Source organism: Musca autumnalis, unplaced genomic scaffold (genome assembly GCF_047663935.1).
Source record: "Musca autumnalis isolate F117 unplaced genomic scaffold, ASM4766393v1 scaffold_2, whole genome shotgun sequence".
NCBI lineage: Eukaryota > Metazoa > Arthropoda > Insecta > Diptera > Muscidae > Musca > Musca autumnalis.
In genome coordinates this window covers 177,297,152-177,320,374 of record NW_027411755.1, presented here as the reverse complement: position 1 = coordinate 177,320,374, position 23,223 = coordinate 177,297,152, and the positions used below count along the sequence as shown (strand labels likewise).

Below are 23,223 nucleotides of genomic sequence, written 5' to 3'. Positions count from 1 at the left end.
AGCTTTTGAACCGTTATGTCAGGAAGCATCGACTTACCCACGAAAAATAGAATATCGCTGTAAACTAGACCGCGAGGAGTAGCATTGGCAAAAATGTCCAATGGATTTTCGAACAGCCCTTATATTGCACTTATTTTGACATTTTGTGAGGGAAGTATCCGAAGATGTTGTCCCATATAGACCCTCTCAGTACTTCTTATACATATGTATGTCCGGAAGTAATTTTAGGATGTTCAAAGTTTCGGTGAAATCGGATATTGAAATTTTGTATGGGAGGTCCCTGAAGGAGTGAACCGATATAATCCATATTCTTTGTCTCGAAGAAATCGATTTGGACCTTCGACAAAGGTAGACTTGTGGGAAAAAAGGACTGGACCGATATGACTTAATGTTCGGTTGATCCGTTCGAGAGTTATCATGCGCTCGAGCCAGACAAACGAAAGAACTGGGCTAAATCGACACCAAGGGGTCGATCATCGATAACAATTATCGTTGAGTGCCGTTGCCAGTTGTCAAACTTGATCCACGTATAGCAACTCTCAACTGAAGTTGCGAATCTCAGTTGACGAAGCGGCTGTTTTTCAGCAACCACCATTTTTCAGTTGCAGTGAACATTTTTGAAGAAACAAGAAATAAAATAGAAGAAAAATAAACATTTTGTCAACAATTATTGATTCTTTGCATCATTAATTTTGTGTATCAATATGGTGAAAATAACGACAAAGCAACAGTTCGAAATATTAATTGATAAACTGAGTGAAAATCCAAACTTAGCCCGAGGTGTTCGGGAGTTTTGGTGAAACCAAAGCCACAGCGGATGAAGCGTGGAGGTCCATTTCGGACAGTTTAAACCGCCATGAACCTCCAACACGAACACCTGAAGAGTGGCAGAGTCTGGATTCACTTTAAAGCAAAGTTGAAAAAGAAAACGCCTCAAAATAAAATAAACTTCAACGACACTGGTGGTGGTTTATCACAATAAGTGAATTTATCGCCTTTGGTTCAGTTATAGTAGGTTCAGTTTAAGTACAAATGACGAACATCCTCCTTTGGACCCATAATGTCACATGTGCTCCATCTATATAGCCAACTACACCAGGGAATTTCGTTTTTGAATAAAAATGGTTTTTATTTTGCCTTTTTTCCTCCTCTGTCAACTTTGAAACACACAATACTCTCGACAATGTAGATTGAGTCATGCAATTGTTGAAATCATTGCCATGCGACTTTTGGAAACTTCCGTCCTCAAAGAATCGCAACGCTGCGCACACTTTTAAAAGTGGGGGGTATTGCTGTTGATCTGTAACTTACTTTGAAGTCATCCAACGTAAACTACGACATCCCTGGCCATCGAAAATACGCCTTAAACCTGAAATAATTTACTGATTATACAGATCTTTCCACATGATCAACAGCTTACAGTGCAGATGGCAATTCCAATGGATTCGACTTGTCCCTCAAATTTCTTCTAATAGATGCAATGTCCTGTACATTTTCTTCATCATCAAAAAATAATTCCACCGAACTTATCATTTTTTGGGACAGCAAATAAAACTTGACGATCCGAAGATTCAATGGGCAGGTTATATTCCAATCTTGGGTTGTTTTCCAAATTTGCTCGAAAACTCAGCCAAAATATTAAAATATTGTCCAGAATACACAAAAGAGTTATCCAAAGCGCAATTATTTTTAAAATGTTTTTTTTTTTTTTTTTTTTTTTGCGAATAGAGGTCACTAGTTTGAAAAAACGCTGATCGATAACATGTTTATCGACCACCCAGTTAAGTTGACATTAATGGTACAACATTTCGTCTCAGTCGCGCAGACAACTGACAACGCAACTCAAGTTTAGTGGCAATACAAGATAGACCCACAAATTATTTGAAGCGGATTTTGTCGAAACATATGAGAAATCAAAGGCCATTATTTCGACGAGGTACATTTTTATCGTTAGCCTAAAGCCCGAAATTACAGCAGATTTTAATAACATTTAACCAATGTTTGAGCATTAATTTTGTTTGCGTTAGTTTTCAGTTACAACTTTGTTAATGATAGGAAAAAATTCAGGTGGGTATGCTACTTATAGCAGATATTAGCACTTTATGACGCACAACAATACATTTTTCTCCATAAAATAAATAATAAAAAATTAAGGCAGTAAAACAATTTTCTTATTAGTTTTAGAGATATGCTCCACGGAAAACACTTGATATATCGTACATTTTGTCCAGTAAACATGTTATTTCATGCTCTTTCAATCCGCACAATACTAAACACGTAATTTTTTTAATACAGAATGAGTTTAAAGCCTCAACACCTTTATATTTATTATAGAATTCCTCGACCCTTTATTATTTGATAATGAAATTACATGAGAAAAAGAAGTAATACAGATTTCACTGGAAGTTTTCTCAAAAAGAGTATTCAAACAAAAAATTTTAAATATTTCTTAGACAACTTGTTCATAAAGTAAATTTTTAGTACATGATATTCAGAACAATCTAAGTTTTCATTTGAAAATTCCAAAAGTAAAAAAGTTATTTTAGTGAAAAAACTTAATAATTTCTTAAAGTAGCTCAAAAATTTTTAGTCGACCAAAACATTTCGGGGGGGGCCCGGGCCCCCCGTGCCCCCCCCCTGCGTACGTCCCTGCGTAGTACCTTCCAATCTGAGAACCCGCAATACCTCTCCTACGGGTAATATATATAAAAACATGCATCATTATACCCATATCGACGAACACTAAATACCAAATTTCAGTCATTTCGGTAGGCTAGCCACATAGCCTTCAAAATACGGAAAATCGAGAGGTACCTTTCTATACCGAATTCTCGGAATTCATTGCCGTAGGATAATGCGACTAAAATCTTGGCCTATATCAAAACGTGGACCTATAATGACAGATTTCTGGAGGAAAGTTTTGTAGCCCCATAGAAGACCAAATACCATTTCGGTGTGATAATATGGCTAAAACCTTTAAATCTCTGAAAAATCGGAGGTGCCGCTCTATATGGGCTTTATCAAGACGTGTACCTATAGTGACTAATTTCTAGGGGAAAGTTTTGTAGGCCCAACAATGACTAAATACCATATTGCAGCCATTTCACTGAGATAATGTGGCTGAAACCTTCAAAATACCGAAAATCGGGAGTACCGCTCTACTGGGGTGGGGGCTATATCAAAACCTGGTCCGATATAGCCCATTTTCAATACTGAAAATCCTAGAAACTTCTGTACCATTAAATTCTTTCGGATACAAATTAAATTCTTTAACATCGCTACCTTATCTGTGACCATGGCCCGACCTAAGCCGAGCAGGTCTAAGATACATGTACAAGTGGTTAAAGCATGTGGTCGGTTTCCGTTTTCACCCCGACCGAAAGACCCTTAACAACTTGCTACAATTCAGCTCAAAGTTTTTCAACAGTCTTATTTGCGCCTATACCCCTACCAAATATTTTACGACCGCTAAAATATATATGACTGGTGAAATTAAAATTATTCTAGTCGATTTTAAATCCAAAATTGGAAAGGAGAATATCATTGGCGTAGCAGCCGGGAAATTCAGTCTCCACAATAAAACATCTGACATCGGAATGAGACTGATCACCAGGTCAAAATATAAGTAAGCGATTTGATCACGTTGTGATGGATGGAAGGCATTCATAGAGCGTGACGGATGTACAATCGTTACGAAGAGCAACCGTCAAATCAGATCACTATTTTGTAACCGCAAAGTTATATACCCAATTAAGCATAGCAAACAAACTACGAACAGGCACAAAACGAAAGTTGGACATCGGTAAGCTGCAATCGCAACAGATAGCACAGCATATTCCACTCAACTTTCCCAACGGCATAACGAGCATAACGAAGAAAGGAGGTAGAGGGAGAAAAAATTAAAAACATTTCCGGAAATTGCCCAAGTGAAACATCATACTGATGGTTTTGGTACAGCCATATTCTCCTGCAGCCACGAACAAGGTATTCTGGTAACAGATACAAATAGAGTGCTTAGCTTTTGCAAAGAGCATTATCCTCACATTGTCGTTCGTATATTATTTTAGTTATCAGGTTCTGGTTCCTCTGTATCCAGTCTGAAAAACTCTGCAACTTGGACTGGTTTCAACCATAAAGAATCTGGAGCGAGAGGGGTTACCTGGACAGCAAAACAAATGCAGCGCGTCGTGTGGTCCTAATCCACATGCCGGGCATGTTTTGGGTATTGTGACATCAATTCGGGTCCAATACGAATTGTGGCGGCTGCATCGTCCGGATCTTAACTCGTGTTTGCCTTGGCAGCTGCGATAGATGGGTGATGGTCCCCAAGTAATGTATTAACTCTGTATCTTTAAGGTGGTTTTAACCCAAAGGGAACAAATTTGACATTGATTTTGGTCGAGAGGTTCTCGTTTATACCTTTGGACATCTCTTTCTAGATCAAGAAGATATATCCTGACGTCCCTGGGAAACCACCCAAGCAGGTACTGCATCGACAACATTATTTTGTGATGATGTACCGATAAAACCTTCGTCTCATCATGAAGGTGGTCCACTGGTGTCTGAGGAGGCACCCAGTTGCAGTCCTTAGGTCAGCATTCTGGCAGGTTTGAATATTTCTCCACTGTGTAGCGCTAACATGTGCATACCACGCTGTCGCTGCAGCTTTGTAAGAGGTTAACAAGGTTTCTTTGTCAACCTTGTCCCTACTTCTGATCTTATCGCAAAGAGCTACATGCAACATTTTGGGGTAGTCAGTGGACGAAACCAGTACACCATCGACCAATATGTTCACTGGGAACCTCATTTCAGCCGTACAAGTGGTGAACAGTGTGTCAGTGGATTTAGCGGCGAATATTTTCACATCCTCAGATAGAAGATGGTCAGTTAGGTCAGTAACAAAGTACAAATTGTGATAAAGTTGTTTATCGGAAAGGTTTTTTTCTCTGTTGCAATCCACCATTGACCAAATCCACAAGAACCAAGAGATCCAGACCATATTTTACCATATTTTTGACGATTATTAAGCCGCCTTCGACGTTCAAAGGTATTCTGAATTTGATCAGTTCAGTACCAACAAAAGGTTTCAGACAAAAAGACAGCCTCTTTGATATTTGATCATATTGCCGGAATAGGTTATATGACCCAGACAAACACGCATTACAAATGTCCTTACCAACTTATTAGTTTATCAAGGGCGATTTTGATTTTGTTGTTGACTTCTTGATAGCACAATTACCGGTGACTCCTTTATTTGTTGACTTTAACTTCTGGAGGTTGAAAGGTCGTCCGCAGATGTGTAGCCGTGCTCCAATTTATCTTGTACGATGTTAATCGAGTCATCCTTTTCCCGTAACATTATTGACCGTGTGGGACGTTATACCATTGTATACATTTTATGGAACTCATATTGGTTTACACAGATACCTGCAGTTCATCTAGAGCGATTTTGGGGTTTCCAACAAAATAGCAACATCTAGTTCGCTAAGAACAATGGTTCATGTTGTAATTTCTCTTAATTTAGTGGCTACGTAGGTATCAATCTTATGCTAATAAACAAAACACGTATTTTTTTTCTCTTTGTAGAATAGGTACGGCAAGGCGTTTTTACTTGTCCCATTTCTAGCTATTCGCCAGCAGTCCATCAAGTATGATGTCAAATGTAAATTCTGATATTTCTTTTGACGTCTTATTTTATATGATCGGAATGTTCAATACATTCAATAGACCGACCACCATTTTTCTTACACACCAGAGGTCCGCAAAATGCATATAAAAGGCACACTCTATTGCCTTTTCCCAAAAGCGAATAGTGCAGTGCCTTGCATATAAAAAATATGAATGTGCAAAAAGCAGATTCACCCCAAAAAATGATTCACTGCTTTAGTGCATGCTTGCTTGCTTTTACATTTGTATTCACACGATTCGCAAATGCAGTATGCACAATACTGCATACCACCACACAGTATCGTACCATCTTCTGTTTGAATAAATGAATACATTTGCCAAATTTCGCTTTTTCTTTGAGTTTCTTTAATAATAGGATAAACTAAACTAGTAATTGTTTTTATTGTCTCAACATTAATTTTTTTATGTTTATTAACATGTAAATTTGACCGGAAATATCTACTGCTTTTTGTAATGCAACGTGCTTTTTCGAAGGCAGCGTGCAAAAAAAAGGCAACGAGCTCTTGTAGTGTGTTGTGTGTGTGCAATTGGCACACACTCATGAAAGTAAAGGCAAAGCAAGCAATAGCATTAAACAGAGATGGCAATAGCAAGCAATGAAAAAAGCACGAAATCGCGAATATGCATTAAAAGCGAGTGGCATTTTGCGGACCTCTGTTACACACCCACTTTGCACGAAACGAAAACCAGTCCAATGAATGAAATTTGCAGTCTCATCATCGCCGTTGTCGTCGGCAATAATTCTCCTCCACCTCCTAACGTTGTTTCTTAGTTGGTCATCATTTGAAATCATTATGCATTCAAACAAAATACCGTTAACAGCAGAGCAAGAAAAAACAACAAACAATGGGTTTGGGGGAGACACCGACCGACAACAAGTCCGCCAGCCCGCTTCATTTGAAGTTTCAAAAGAAATAACAGCAAAAACTCGCACACCCATACATACAATTACATGCATTTTTGAGGAATTCCGCTTTCTTTCAAATATCTTTCAATGTGTAATTTTCAAGAGCTTGAGATTAGACAGATTACCATATTACCGCACAAATGAAGTGGAAGGAACAACAAGCGGTACAATGGAATATCACGATTTGCCATTGTACCGGGGCATCACTTGAATTGAGATGCAAATGAATTGATGTGTTGAAAATAGAGGTTATTGTTCGAAATTGAGTATTAGAAGGTTTTGGTTTGAGAGTGTGTAAGTATGTATGTATATTGACCTCTGGATACTCCACTAGCAGAACTAAATATCTTAAAATCGTTATAACTCCGTTGCTTTCGTACCAAATATGCAACTTCGTGTATAATTTAATTTATTTCCAATAGTTCCTTCTTTTCCAAACTCCATTCTTAGATTGTTTGCATACTACACTAGCACCGCATAGTAATTCCAGTGCGACGGGTATTTCAGTACTCCTCAGATGGAGGATTAAAAATGTCATCATATGTTGCAGTGCTGTGCATTTTTCAGAAGTCGTGTTGAAACTGGGGAACTGCTTTTCGTCCAGAGGGGAGTAAGTGCCATTTTCGCTACTGCTAATATAAGGGTAATTGGCTATACGATGCGCCTCTCTGGCATCCTTGGCTTTAGTAGCAGGACCCTACCCTGCCTACTTTCCAAGCGTCTGGTACAATATTGGTAGCCAATGACACCGACGTTGCAAGGGTGGGGGCGTAATTTCAAAACCATTTGAAAAAACGCCTTGAACTATACTAAAGCGCAAAGCGTGGAAGAGGTATCTGAAGTAATGGACCAATTTAGCCTATCTTGTAATTTGATCTAAGTTAGACTAATTTCGTTCGATTGCTATCGTGCCCACCTCCGATTTTAGTTGGCCACCGCAGAATTTTTTGTAGGACCTAATGTCAGAATGTATGAACTTGCCCACAAAAATTCTATCGCTGTAAACCGGAATACAAGGGCTACCTTCGGTTAAAATTCCAATGAACCACCTATGAACAACCCTTAAAATGTACTTAAACGAAAATTTCGAACCTTTGTGCAGAAGATACTCAAAGGAGTTTTCCGATATAGTCCACATTCGAACTTATTTTAAGTTTGAGAAAAATATTACGATTGTCCAAATGTGGGACAATGTCGGTCACTCCATTCGATGGTTATTATGCCCACCAACGATTTTAGGATTCATGGATTTGCCCACGTAAAATATATAGTTGTAATCAGGACCACAGGGACTTTCTTTCGTGAAAATGTCAAATCGATCCTTGAACAGACATTGAACTTGAGCGAAATTTTAGAACTTTAATGGAGCAGGTAGAAAAATAAGTTGTACATTCTCGGCCTAATCAGATACTGAATTCTTAGTCTTTACCAGTTGTTGTTGTTGTAGCAAAGCAAATATGTTCCTTCGTATATTTTATTGAGTTATCTGGTTGGGGTTCCTCCGCGTCCAGATTTAAAAATTTTGCAACCTAAACTGGCTGCGTCCACAAAGAATCGGGAGAAAGTTGAGTGAGGTTAGCTGGTCAGCTAAACAAAGGCAGCGTGTTGTGCGGTTCGAATCCAGATGCAGGGCATGCGCCATCAATTCGAGTTCAATATGAATTGAGGCGGCTACATTCCCCGGATCTTAAATAATCTAAAACGAGATTATGGATGGATGGGGCTGATCCCCAAATACGGTATTTACACTTTACCTGCCTGCACAACTGCCTCAGTGTGAATGCTAATCAAGCCTGCCTCATAGGCTCGTTTATCTAGAGGTTCTCGTTTATACCTTTAGACCTCTCTCTCTCCCTCTCTCTAGATCAGAGACGGGCTTCTTTGCAAAGTAGTATAGTGAGGGCGCCCACTGAGTTGTTTTTGCATTTGCTTCGCCCTCTCACTTACAGTGTACATGAATAACAACAAACGATAAACATCATGTGGTTGTTTTATTCACCCATACATACAGACATACTAAAACATTGATGGAAATTCTTGGACGAATATCTGAGGAAATGGATAGCTTTCTGAATCGGTGATTGGTAAATACCCTGAACCATTGCTTTTCCAATGTTCAGAAAAATACGGCGGTCAGAGGTTATGAAGTCTGGTGGTCTGTTTACGAAGATGATGTTCAGAAGATGGTCTGAGCCAAAGAAATAACGGGTTGCCAAAAAGCGTCATTTATCAGACCGAGTGCCACAATGGTGATCCTCCTCCGCTTCTTGTACGGTCCTTTCGCAAACCGCTGTAACCAAACCATGTTGGAAACTACAGGTGACAGAGAGTTTTGTTTCCTGGATAGCGGCGACATTGATGTTCCTCCGATTCATAAAGTCTACGATTTCTTTGACTTTGTTGCGGAGACTGTTGCAATTGAATTGCAGGAATGATGCATTCTCTGGGCACTGAACAACAACCTGAGGTGTTAGATGCTGAGTTTATTGTATGTTGGGGAGATTGCGTGAGTATCTCGTATTCCAAAGGCGAAGTTGAAGGCACGCTGGGAGATGATCTGGCGCAGCAAGCAGCAACATTACTCATATCGCAGTAGTCCTGGAGTCGACTAAGACCTGAGCAGCCTGTAAAGTGCACCGGTTCCATACATCCATTACATCTCACCGATGTTAACATATGGTGGATGCGGATCTGGCAAACGGAACAGATCAATGGCCCAGGGTACTTCTCTATCCCATGGTGAAAAAATGTACGAAAACAACCACACAATATTGGTGAGGCCAATAGAACCGGCCGTAGTGGAATTGGTGCTCAAAAGTCCTTACAGCATACATCATACAATTCCAAGACTATATAACTATGTCCGTCCGTCTGTTGAAATCAAGATACAGCTCGCAATATTTAAGGGAGAGCTTTATAAACTGGTACAGAAGTTTATATTACTCCTAGAATGTTTGGTATTGACAATGGGCTATATCGGTCCACGTTTTGATATAGCCCACAAAGACCGGTACCTCCCGATGTTCGGTATTTTGAAGGTGTGGCTTCAAAATCCCTCCCAAAAGGCTGAAATTTGGTTTTTAGTTTTCTTTGGTGGTATTAAACATACCACCAAAAATTTGTCGGTGTAGGTCCACGTCTTCATATAGCCCCCATAGAATGGTTCCTCCCGATTTTCGGTATTTTGAAGTTTTAAGCTCCATTATAAAACCTAAATGGATAAAATATGGTATTAATATTCAATGGGGGTATAAAATGTTCCACATTATTCAACCGAAATGACTGAAATTTGGTATTTAGTCTTCGATAGGGGTATAAAACATTCCAGAGACAGAGACAATTATCAGTATAGGCTCGTGTTTTCATATAGCCCCCTAGAAGGGTACCTTCTGATTTTCGGTATTTTGAAGCTTGTGACCTCAATATCCCACCGAAATGGCTCAAATACTGATATTTAGTCTTTGTCGTTAAAACTTTTCACCAGGGATATGTCGATATAGGTCCACATCTCACAAAAGTTCGAAAATGTTCGGAAAATTTGTGCGCACGGTAACTCTTGAAGGGAGTAACCGATTTGGTCCATACTTTGCATATCGTAAAATTTCTACCAGACTGAGGTGAAGTTCTAATATGGACTCAATCGGTTCATTTCGGAATAGTTCAGTTTAGGACCTGCTATCGAATCGCTTTGATTTTTGTTGTAACAACTTGTATTCACTGTCCTTCATACGACGGTACAAGTTTCATCAAGGGTAAGTCCATACTTCTTGAGGAAATAGTTTGAAAGGTGCAAAAAAACTCCTCTGACACCGTGTGTAGTGGTTGGAGCGCAAGATAGCTCTCGAGCGGATCTGCCGATTCGGTCCAAAATTTGGCCTTCGTAATATTTTGTCCAAACTTATTTTAAGTTCGAAAATAAGCCGTATCGTTTCTCTCCTTCAGGTACCTCCACCATAAAAGTTCATAAATGTTCGGAGGTATAGTGCATTTCTTCAAGAGAGTGACCGATTTGGTACATACTTTACACATCCTAATATATCTACCAGATATAGATCAGGTTCGAATATGAACTATATTTGTCCACTCCTTCTGGTTTCTCCCACACAAAAAGTTTCGGATAAATTCACTTTAAGACCTGCTCGCTGCCCTAATTACGACGGTAAAAGTTTTTTCATGGACAAGTCCATACTTCTTGAGAAAACAGCCCGAACGGTGTAAAAAATCCGTATGGCACCATATGTAGTGGCTGGAGAGAACGATAACTCTCGAACTGATCAACCGATTTCGTTTAAAAATTTGGCTATCGTCATATTTTGTCCAAACTTAGTTTCAGTACGAAGATGGGCAATACCGGTCCACAAATTCCGGTACTTCCCCCCAATATTTAAAATATGTCACTAAAATGTTATGCACGATATCTCTTGAACGGGCCAACCACTTTAATACAACTTTGGATCTCTTAATATTTTGTCCAAATTTAGTTTAACTTTTAAAATGGCCCATATTGGTCCTCTACTTAGGGTACCTCCCCCTCAAAAGATCAACATTTGTGTCTAAGTGTAGTTAAGGGTCCGTTCGAAGATCCTTTGGAAATGTATCGGTATACACTTAGACATAGATGTTGAACTTTTGTGGCCCTGTTTACAGCGATATTATGCTATCTGTGGACAAGTCCATGCTTCCTGGCATACTGATCCCCTGAACTTTAATTCAACTTTGGATCTCTTAATATTTTGTCCAAATTTAGTTTAACTTCTAAAATGGCCCATATGGTCCTCTCCTTAGGATACCTCCCCCCAAAAGATCAACATTTGTGTCTAAGTGTAGTTTAGGATCTGTTCGAAGATCCTTTGGAAATGTATCGGTATACACTTAGACACAAATGTTAAACTTTTGTGGCCCTGTTTACAGCGATATTATGCTATCTGTGGACAAGTCCATGCTTCCTGGCATACTGATCCACTGAACTAGTCATTTCATGGGCGCGATATCTATCGAAAAGATATGACTCCCCAAATAAGATCCACTTCCATAATGGACTATGTCGATCCATTCTTTTAAGCACCTCCTCAGCAACATTTTTGAACTTTAATCCTAATCCACATTTTTGTCGGCAAGTTCAAATGTGGAAAAAGGGCCAAAAATTCTGAAAAGACACTAAATACATGCGATCTGTCCGTAGATGAATGTTTCAATTCACATAGGCTGAGGGTATATCTCTGTCAACAAAGACGACTGATACTTGTTTACTTGTTAAATAGCAACATTTGTCCAAAACTGTGGAATGTTAACGATTTTTCAAAACATTATTTCTACAAAATGACGTCATCACCATCATCATTATAATTGGCAACTTATAAAATATATCTGCATACAAACGACCTACACAAACAATTCCATGCCAATATGGTCATTGGCCGACATTGACTCCCACCAAATTAAAACAAAAAAAACTCAAAATTTATCTATACAACATGTTTATGTATAAGATTGCCAAAAGAAAAATTATACACTAAGGAAATGATGACATGCCAACAATTGCATAATCGGATCACAAACACACAGCCAAATAGGGGAACTATGGGAACTTTTGCCATACAGCTGCAGAGCGGAATATGAATAATGTCAGTGTGTCTTTTCCATTAAAAACCACTTCATTTATAAACACCATAATTGGTAAAAGTACAACAACAACAATAGCAATAAGAAAAAAAGAAACAACATTTCTTAAAATAGTAAGACCACCGCCAATAAACCAACCAACCAACACCACCACTGGACACCAACTACCGCCTAATTGGAAACTTATTAAGCGGAGTAACAAAAAGTAAACAAAGAAAATAATACCACAACAGTGTACAACAAACACTCGACGAGTTGTTACCTAGCTAACAATAACCTTTACAGCAGCATGTCATAAAACATGCTCTTAGCCATAAACATTTAATAATACAACTTTAACAATGCTTTTACAATATTAAAAAGCGCAATAGACGCATGTTACCCTGGAGTCCAGAAACTGGGTTCTAGACAGATGTTACTCCATAAATGAGAACTGGTTAACTCTAAAGTCCTCGGCACATGAGCAGCATGTCATTCTTGCTTATGTAATTTCTGATAAAAGTATAAAGAAAGGCCAAACCAAATTCGAACTAGGTTACCCTTTTAGTCTTTTTAGTCATTTACTAGAAATGACCTAAGCAAGATAGCCAGCATCTTATGTATCAAGGCCTTTTTTCCGTAACTAACTATATTTTCGGTATGTCAAGATCAGAAGTGAAATTAATAAAAAAACTACTGTCTGTGCCATCTTGTATGTCATGGGTTTCAAAACTCCAATGAGAAATAAATTGATTCATTACTGAAAAATACGACTACCGTGGTAAATGAGGTCTTTCTGTAAATCAAGACATAAAAAGACAGCCACCATTTATTTGTTCTTTAAGTACGCACCACAAACACTTTTATTTTCGGTGTAAAATAAACCTACAAAGTACCTGAAAATCCATGAAACACTACATCGGAATGTTTAGCACAGTTAAGTTGACATTTAACCCCTAGGGAGCATAGACCGCTAAGCAAGCCTAGTTGATGACCGTGCAGAATGCTTAAATGAAAGTTATTTTTTATTTTCCTTTTAGTGTTTCTTTTTTGGGTTCATTGAAAAGATAACAAAAAACTTTCATAATTAAAAATTATTAAGCGAAAAGAAACAAAAACATTTTTTCGAGTTGAAATAACATTAATTCAACAGGCAGCCAGCCACCTGACCATAAATCATAATCGTAATGGATTCTACTTTGCGTTCTAGTTTGAGATCGTCGTTATGTTTATGTTTGAAAATGAATTTAAATTTTTCTTCGTCAGTCGGGTGACGAGGTGGTTCTGTATGTAGCCATACAATTGTTGGGTGAAAAATATATTTATTTAGTCAAGTAGGTTGGAGTGAGGTAATGGTGATATTTTCCCACAACATCTCAGAGTGGGCAAGGAAGACTTCTCTCATCAATGAGTGTACGCCGATTCATATTAGCTCAATTATATGGCACCTATTTTTTATCGCTGAATCTGAACGGCGCACAGTGGTTCAGAAATCGATTTTCGATGCCTAAACCCAAATTTTTGTCGTCACCGAACGATTGTTAATTTCTAAATAGGATTCGATAGTTGACATATTAAAACTAAGGAAACCAAAAATGAGGTCAAAATATTGGAAATTTTCTCCTAAAGACGAAAATTTTTCGCAATTTTGAAAAACACAATATTTTTTAAAATTTCTGAAGAAGAAAATAGCAATTTTTAGGAAACTATAACAGATATTGTATTCATTGTTTTCCGTTAGGTAGATAACATTGTTGTCTTTAAGATCCATTTCAATAAATAACCGTAGCGTTTACACTCGCTAATTTATTTGTCCTTTTGAGCTATTTTATTTTTCCTCTGGTACTAAATTTTAGTGAAATTCTAATTTTAGTGGACTAGAACTTTTAGGAAAAAGCTTGGAACAAAGTTCCGTTTTCAAAGAATGATGACCGAGACTGTCGTCTTTGTTATACCCTCAGCATTTATGCTAAAGAGGGTATATGAAGAAAAGACAAAATTTTTTAGTTTTCTATCGAAAAAAAATTAAAAAATTTTTTTAAAGCTTCATGAATGATTTTTGGTACACGGCTTGAGAAAAAATTCCCAATCTCAAATCTGTTCGAGATACTAATTTCGGTTATTGCGCGCAAAAGTTATGGCGGTTTCAATTCTGATAATAAGAAAAAAATCTTTAAAAATCACTACTCATTTTATTGAGAAAAACTGTTAACTAATGGCTTCCTACGTACTATATGATTACTGAGGTGCTATAACATTAGTAAAAATTTTGTAAATTTTCGCGGAAAATAAGAAAGAATTAAAAAAAATTGTAGTTTGCAATATGTTTTAATAGAATTCAAGCTGTTTATGCATCCTAAAAATATTTTAAAAATATGTGCGTAATGTAAACATCACGAGTATTCAAATGAAACCAAAACTTTACAAATCTATTTAGCGGTTCGCATATTATAGCAAAAACAAAAATTATATTGAGCAAATTCAAAAAAGAAAAAAATATTTTTCAAGCTTATTTTATGAAATAGTTGAAGAAAATATAGGAAAAATAGGTTGGAGTTCTTTATCTATTTTAGGTAAAATTCACGCGAAAAGGCACATTTATTATTGTAATCACTTCAGTACACACGCTAACACCTTGCGGAAGATATGGAAGACCTTCAAATAAATGATGGGTTCCCTTTAATAGGGAATAATTTTGAAGGAAAACTGTATCAGGTAATATACATTTTGAAATGCGTGAAAATAGCGAAATCCTCAAAATCAGTTGATGCGCATGCCGCTTCCAGATACAAGGAATTGTTTTCTTTTCGTTTGTATACTTTTAACAAGATTTACTTTGGCGGCTGCGATGTAGCATCGTCTACAGTTTAGTGTGCCAAAAACTGTATAATGCTCATAATTTGCACAAAGTGCATACACTTTTTATGCGCATCCGATTTCACTATCAACCGTGAAAAAATACATCGATCTAAACATATTTCAATAAAATCCATCAAGAACCGTGGATGTAGCATCACACAGTATTTTTTGGATAAATCGGATACAGCTCCCATGCCACTAAATTTTTTAAACCGATGTTTTCGCACAAACGCGAGTGATGATTCAGTTTCTTCATTGAAATGGAAACGATCCACATAAAACGCGAATTAGTCAGCGATATTTTGAAAAACATTTTTCGAAAAATTTTCAATTTTTGCAGTAGCCATTTCCGCCGTTCTAGTAGATTGATTTCTACGATCTGTGATTCATATGATCCGGATCGTCGAAAAACTAAAATATCGCGGGGTACCAGCACACTCAAAACGATATTGTAAATACTGTCCCCAAAAAATAGGTTTTTTAGAAAAAATATCGCACTAAATTTTGGCCTTTGGCAGTAGATTACTCTGCTGCTGTGTGGGCTACATACTCAATATACATATCAGATTATGCGAAATCGCGAGTTCTTTAATCCTATTGTTGGTTTTTCGAAATATCCGAATGCGCGTCCCAGTTACATAAAAAATACAAAAAACACCTGAAATCCGGCTTCAAAATGTCAGCATGCATAAAAGGTGGATGCAGTGGAAATTTTGAAAAGTGATACATTAGAAGTGTAATCTTCATTTTGTATTCTCCTACTTTTGCTTTGGACAGATGTCCGTCATTTGAATGGTTTAATCAGAAATCGAATAGCAATGTAAAAAAACAGTTTGGCTTCAACGTGTTTTTACCTATGATTTTTCCTTTACGCGGTCGTAACTACCACGTAAATTAAATTTTTTTGCTAAATTTTTGAGCTTTGTACAAAAACATCTAAATTAATCCAGCAATAGTCATAGTTACTGGTAAACTACAATAGTTCGCGTATTATAATAGTGCAAACCTTGGCTTCATGGAAACTAAAAAATTTTGACTTTTCCTCATATACACTTTCATACGGACAAAATGTGCCTTATCGAAATAATGGTTTTAGACCCCAAGTATGTTTGGACGAAATGTGTTTCAGACAATTTGGAGTCGATTGAGCAATGTCCGTCCGTCTGTCTGTCTGGCTGGCTGGAGCGCACGATAACTCTCGAACGGATTAATCGATTCGATCCAAAATTTGGCTTTCGTAATATTTTGTCCAAACATAGTTTAAGTTCGAAGATGGGTTATATCGGTCCACTCCTTCCGGTACCTCCCCCACAAAAGTTCGAAAATGTTCGGAAAATTTGTATGTACGATAACTCTTGAAGGGAGTAACCGATTTAGTCCATACTTTGCAAATCGTGAAATGTCTCCCGGACTTAGATGAATTTCTAATATGAACTCAATCGGTCCACTCCTTCAGGTACCTCCCACACAAAATTTGGGATAAGTTCAGTTTAGGACCTGCTCTCGAATCGCTTTGATTTTTGTTTTATAAACTTGTATTCACTGCCCTCCATACGACGGTACAAGTTTCATCAGGGGCAAGTCCACACTTCCTGAGAAAATAGCCCCAAAGTTGCAAAAAAAACCCTTATGACACAGTGTGAGGTGGTTGGAGCGTAAGATAACTCTCGAACGGATGTGCCGATTCGGTCCAAAATTTGGCCTTAGTAATATTTTGTCCAAACATAGTTAAGGTTCGAAGATAGGCCATATCGGTCCTCTCCTTCAGGTACCTCCCCCACAAAAGTTCAAAAATTTTCGGAAAAATTGTTCGTACGGTAACTCTTGAAGGGAGTGACCGAATTGGTCCATACCTTACACATCCTAATATATCTACCAGATATAGATCAGGTTTAAATACGGACTATATTTGTCCACTCCATCCGGCACTTCCCACACAAAATTTTGGATAAGTTCACTTTAAGACCTCCAATCGAATCACTTTGATTTTTGTTGAAGCAACTTGCATTCGCTGCCTCAATTACTATGGTAAAATTTTTTTCAGGGCAAGTCCATACTTCTTGAGCAAACAGCCCGAAGGGTGTAAAAACCCCCTATGGCACCATATGTAGTGGCTGGAGATCCACTTCCATAATGGTCAATGTCGATCCATTTCTTTAAGTATCTCCTCCGCAAAACTTTTGATATTTAATCCTAATCAACATTTTTGTCGGTTCATACATCCAAAATTTTTAAAACCCCCTAAAGACATACGTTTTTTTTGGGAAAAATTGTTCTCAATATACACAGGCTGAGGGTATATCTCTGTCAGCAAAGCTGACTGATACTTTTTTACTTGTTGTATTTTTGTTGTATATTTATTGGTGTTTGACCTTTTTTTAACTCAAAAACACTCATATTTTGATGCAAAATATGAAAAAAACTCAAATTTTTAACTTTGACCTTGAATTCCTTTGCAACTTCTAGACCGAATTCGAATGTTTTTAATGCATCGGAAAGCTGATTACGTTATCTGTCGAACAAATATCTATCCGTTCAAAAGTTACAGAGTTTTGACCAGGAAAAAGCGAGAACAGAAGTTTTTCATGGCTGAAATACTCAGGAAATGTAAGCTAGGATTACATAGAGGTGATTTGTCATCGCCGAAAATTTTGATGTTCTGATCGGGGATTCAAACGCATACCTTCTGAGTGCAATTCGGGCGTGCTTACCACTGCACCACGATGTTGTCAAATGGAAATGTAAGCAATAAAAAAACAGCAAATCAAGGAAATTCTTCCGTGCTGGATACATTACCTTAAGTTCATCGTATTCTCACATATTTTCCCTGCTACTTTATGCGGCAGCACATAAGCTGCTGGCTTTCTTAACATATCAAGGGAATAAATATGTGTGAAGCCAAAATTGAAGTTGGCAGCCTCTTACCTTTTATTTCAGCGATGACTTAAGTACGAATTCCATGCTGTTTATGGCTTTTTGGGGACCTGGCAGACTTTTAAATTAAAACTTGGGCCTTTCATAGACACCAGAGGACTTCCTGAGTTCTTCTACAGACAATATAATTCCTTTCATTTATAGACAACGCAAGACCTCATGAGGTCTTGCAAAGACAACAGAAAATATTTTTAGGCCTTCTACGGGCAATAGAAGACCTCTTTTGCATTCTATGAACAACAGAAAATCTCGTGAGGAATTCTACAGACAACATAACACTTTTTGATGACATCTACAGACCACAGAAGACCTCTTCAGGTTCCGTATAGAAAACAAGAGAACTTGGGGTCTTCTATAGACAACAAAAGAATTCTCATTGTTTTCTATAGACTACAGAAGACCTCTCGAGGCCTTCTATAAGTAATAGAAGTCATCTTGTGTTTTTTTATAGACAATAGAAGACTTCTTTAATTCTTCCATAGGCAGCAGAAGACTTCTTGAACACAAGACCTCTTAAGAACTTCTACGGACAACAGAAACCCTCTTCATATCTTCTATAGACAACAGAATATATCTTGGTGTCTTTTAAGGACAACATAATACCTCTTGATGCATTGTATAAACAACAGAAAACGTCTTAAGGTTCTCTGAAGGTCTTCTATAGACAAAAGAATTCATTCAATTAAAACAAAAAAAAATAAATTAAAAACCTCTCTAGTTCATCTATAGAAAACAGAAGAATTCTTGAGGTCTTCTATAGACAACACAAGATCCCTTGAGGTATTTTGAGAATACTCGTTGATCTTATATGAACAACAGAATAGCTCTAGGTGTCTTCTATAGACAACAGAAGATCTCTTAAGGTCTTCTATAGACAATAACGGATCTCTTGGTCTCATTTGGGTCTTCTATATGCAACAGAGGAGTTCTTCTGTAGACAATAGAAGACTTATTTAATTTTTCTATAGATAGCAGAAGATTATTGAGATCTTCTGTGGAAACAGAAGACCTCTTAAGTCCTTCTATGAACAAGGGAAAACATCTTGAGACCTCTTAAGTCCTTCTATGAACAAGGGAAAACATCTTGAGGTCTTCTGTAAAAAACAGAAAATTTCTTGCGGTCTTCTATTGACAACAGAAGACCTCTTGAGGCCTTCTAGAGGCAATAGAAGTTATCTTGAAGTCTTCTGTAGACAATAGAAAGCATATTTAGGTCTTCTATAGACCACATAAGACCCCTTGATGTCTTCTATAGACCACAACAAAAGGTCTTTTATTGGTAACATTTCTCTTGGGGTCTTCTATAGACAGAAAGAAATCATTCAACTAAAACTATAGAAAACAGACGAACTTTAGAGGTCTTCTATAGACAAAAGAGGACCTGTTGAGGTCTTCGATAAACAACGGAAGATTGCGGTCTTATATGGGTCTCTTGAGATCTTCTACAGACAATAAAAGATCTCTTGGTCTCATCCGGGTCTTCTAGTTATTCTGTAGGCAATAGAAGACTTATTTAATTATTCTATAGACAACCGAAGAATTCTTGAGGTCTTCGGTGAGAAACAGAAGAGCTCTTAAGTCCTTCTATAAACAAGAGAAACCCTCTTGAAATCTTCTGTAGTCAATAGAACACATATTTTTGTCTTCTATAGACCACAGAAGACCTCTTCATGTCTTCTAAAGACCACAAAAGACCTCTTGATGTCTTGTTTACACCACAGAAGACCCCTTGATGTCTTCTATAGACCACATATGACCTGTTGAGATCTTCCATAGAATTCCTCTTGAGGTCTACTTTTTCCATAGAAGACCTAAAGGGATCTTCAATTGTCTATAGAAGACTTAAAGTAAGCTCCTATTGCCTACAGAGAACCATTTGATGATTTTTAATAACAACGGAAGACATATTCGGGTCTTCTGTACACAACAGAAGATCTATCGAAGTCTTCTATAGATCAGAGAAGACCTCTTGATGTCTTCAGTAGACAACTTCTTGAGGTCTTCTACAAAAGTCCTCTTGAAGTTTGCTTTTTCATAGAAGAACTTAAGCGGTCTTCCATTGTCTATAGAAGTCCTGAAGATTATTTCTATTGCCTACAGAAAAACTCTTGATGTTTTTTATAGACAACAGAAGAATTATTGAGGTGTTTTATAGACCAAAGAAGACATATTGGGGTCTAGGCTACAGAAGAGTTCTTAATGTTTTCTATGGAAAAAGTCCTCAGGAGGACTTCTATAGAAGACCTCAACAGAAAATCTCTTGAGAAGACCTCTTGAAGTCATTTATAGACAACCTCTTGAGGTCTTCTATAGAAGTCTTCTGTGATCAAGAGTTCTTCTATGATCAAGAGAAAGCCTCTTAAAGTCTTCTATAGACAACAGAAGAATTCTCTATGTTGTCTATAAATTACGGAAGCCTCAAGAGGTCTTCATTAGGCAATATAAATCGTCTTGAGTTTTCCTATATACGAGTACAATAGAAAACTTTTTTAATCCGCCTTTAGACAACAGAAGTCTTCTTGGGGTCTTCTATGAGGAACAGAAGACCTCTGTGGACAACAGATAACCACTTGAGGTCTTCTGTAAACAACAGCAGACACATTGGGATTTTCTATATACAGCATACGACGCATTGGTTTCTTCTATATACAGCAGAAGAACTCATGAGGTGTTCTAATCACAACATAATACCTCTTGATGTCTTCAATATACAACAGAAGTCCTCCTAAGGTTTTAAAGCCAATAGAAGTTCTCTTGAGGCCTTCTATAGACAATAGAAAGTCTCCTTAGGTCTTCTATAGACAACACACGACCTCTTGAGGTCTTTTATAGACAACAGAACGCTCATTTGGATCTTATTTATATAATAGTAGATCTCTAGAGGTCTTCTATGGACAATAGAAAACAATAGAAGTTCTATTAAGGTCTTCTATAGACAATACAAATTCTCTTCATTTCTTAAGTAGACAATATAAAATCGTTTGTAGGACTTCTAAAGAAAACAGAAGAATTGTCAACGTCTTGAGGTCTTTTATAGGCAAGGCTCCTTTAATTCTTTTATAGGCAAAATAAAATTCTTGTACCTTAGCATTTATGCTAACGAGGGTATATATACTTTGATACGACCAAAAATGTGCTTCATCGACATAATGGTTTAAACCCCGAGTATATTTGGACGAAATTCGTTTCAGAAAATTTGGAGTCGATTTAGCCATGTCCGTCCGTCTGTCTAGCTGGTGCGCACGATAACTCATTAACGAATCAACCGATTCGAACCAAATTTTGCACTTCGTAATATTTTGCCCAAACTTTGTTTAAGTTCCAAGATGGGCCATACCGGTCCACTCCTTCCGGTACCTCCCCCATAAAAGTTCAAAATTGTTCGCTACAATGGTGCGCACGATAACTCTAGAATGGAGTAACCGAATGATGATCATCACTTTGCATATGATAATATTACTTTCAGGCATAGATCGGGTTCGAATATGGACTGTATCGGTCCACTCCTTCGGGTATCACTCACACAAAATTTTTTCGGGGGCAAGTTCATACATCCTGAGATAATGGCCAAAAGCTCCAAGAAATCTTTACTGCACCAACTAAAATGGCAAATGCTCAAGATAACTCTCGCAGGGGATTTCTGATTGGTCCAAACTTTGCACATCGTATTATTTCATCCAGTCATGTATTAGGTTTGAATATGGACTATATCGGTTCCGTCCTTAGGGTAGCTCCCACACAAAAATTGGGAAAAAAGCAGTTTAACAGTTCATCTCGGATAGTTTTGGAATTTTTTCCAAAAGTTCTTCTTGCGGGCCTCGTTACGATGGCGCATTTTTTCGGGGGCAAGTTCCCAGCAAACACAATGTCGGACGTCCGACGCGTCTGCTCAAAGTCGGAAGTTTTTTCCGACGCGTCTGACCGACTTCGGTCCGAACTCTGTCCGACTAGTCTGACGAACTTTTCCCGTCCTCTCTCTCCCTCCCTGAAGGGAATCTCTTGTGCTGCTTTGGCAAAATTAAGTGTAAATAAGCAGAGAGAAAAGAAAGTGTAATTGTTGATGCAGTTCGAACGAAAAATTGAGTGCTCGGGTTTTAATTTCTGTATCGGAGAACAAATTTGGTTTACTTTTCAACACTATTCCGTGGAAAGTCATATGTTTTATATTTGTATATGACCAAATTTAAGTTTCTGAACACTTTTATGTGTATCAAATTTTTTTTGCATGTGAAGACTTGTATTTTTTCATATATTAATAACAATCGTTTTACATATTTCACAGATCGTGTTGACGAATTTGTTGTTCTCCACAGTTTGTTTCTCCACCAAGTTTAACACAGCATAAGATGATATTAAAACCTTTAATATGTTTATAATAGATAAACTTTTATAAGATTTGGATATTTCATGAATTAACTGTGTATTTTCAACATCTGTTAATAATAGAAACAAATTCTGGTCGAATATTGGTAAATAAATCAGAAGTTCATACGATACTTCATCTGACTTCGGACCAAATTCGGTCCGAAAGTCGACAAACACTTTCGAATTTCATAAAATTTTACTTCCGAATTCGGACCGATATCTGTCCGATAGTCGGTAAATAAATCAGAAATTTATACGACAGTTCATCAGAGTTCGGACCGAATTCGGTCCGAAAGTCGGCTAAAACATCCGATTTTCATCCGAATTTCGGTCAGAGAACACGTCAACCACGCCATATGACTTTCGGACAGAGTTCGGACCGAATTCGGATCCGAACTCGGACGTTTCATCCGACTTTCGGACCGAATTCGGTCCGAACTCTGATGCTTCTTCCGATTTTGGTTTGCTGGGTTCATACTTCCTGTGGTAATGGCCCAAAAACTCAAAAAAAAAAAAAACTTGCCGTCGCCAACTAAGCCGATTTGGTCCAAACGTTGTATATCATTTTATTCCTTACTGCCACTCTTTCGGGTACCTCCCACACAAAGTTTAGAAAGAGCGCAGTTGATGGACTCGTCTGGGATTGTTTTTAAATTTTTAGCAACATGTTTTGTATGAGGCCCTATTATAAACGGTACAATTTTTTGGGGCGTATCCATACATCCTGAGAAAATGGCCCAAAAACTCAAAAAAACCCTGTAGACGTGAGAAGTATTGTGTTTACTTCATTTCATTAGGTTCGAGGCTGAGGGTATATCTCTGTCGGCACAGCTGACTGATACTTGCCTATTTGGTTTTCCCCATTTTAG

General features: G+C 37.6%; 1 protein-coding gene across 4 annotated transcripts in view; it reads left to right on the top strand.

Annotated features, from left to right (window-relative positions):
* Tep3 (Thioester-containing protein 3) overlaps positions 1 to 23,223 on the top strand; it is a 75,228-nt gene that overhangs the window by 27,657 nt on the left and 24,348 nt on the right. The gene's annotated exons all lie outside the window — the stretch shown is intronic.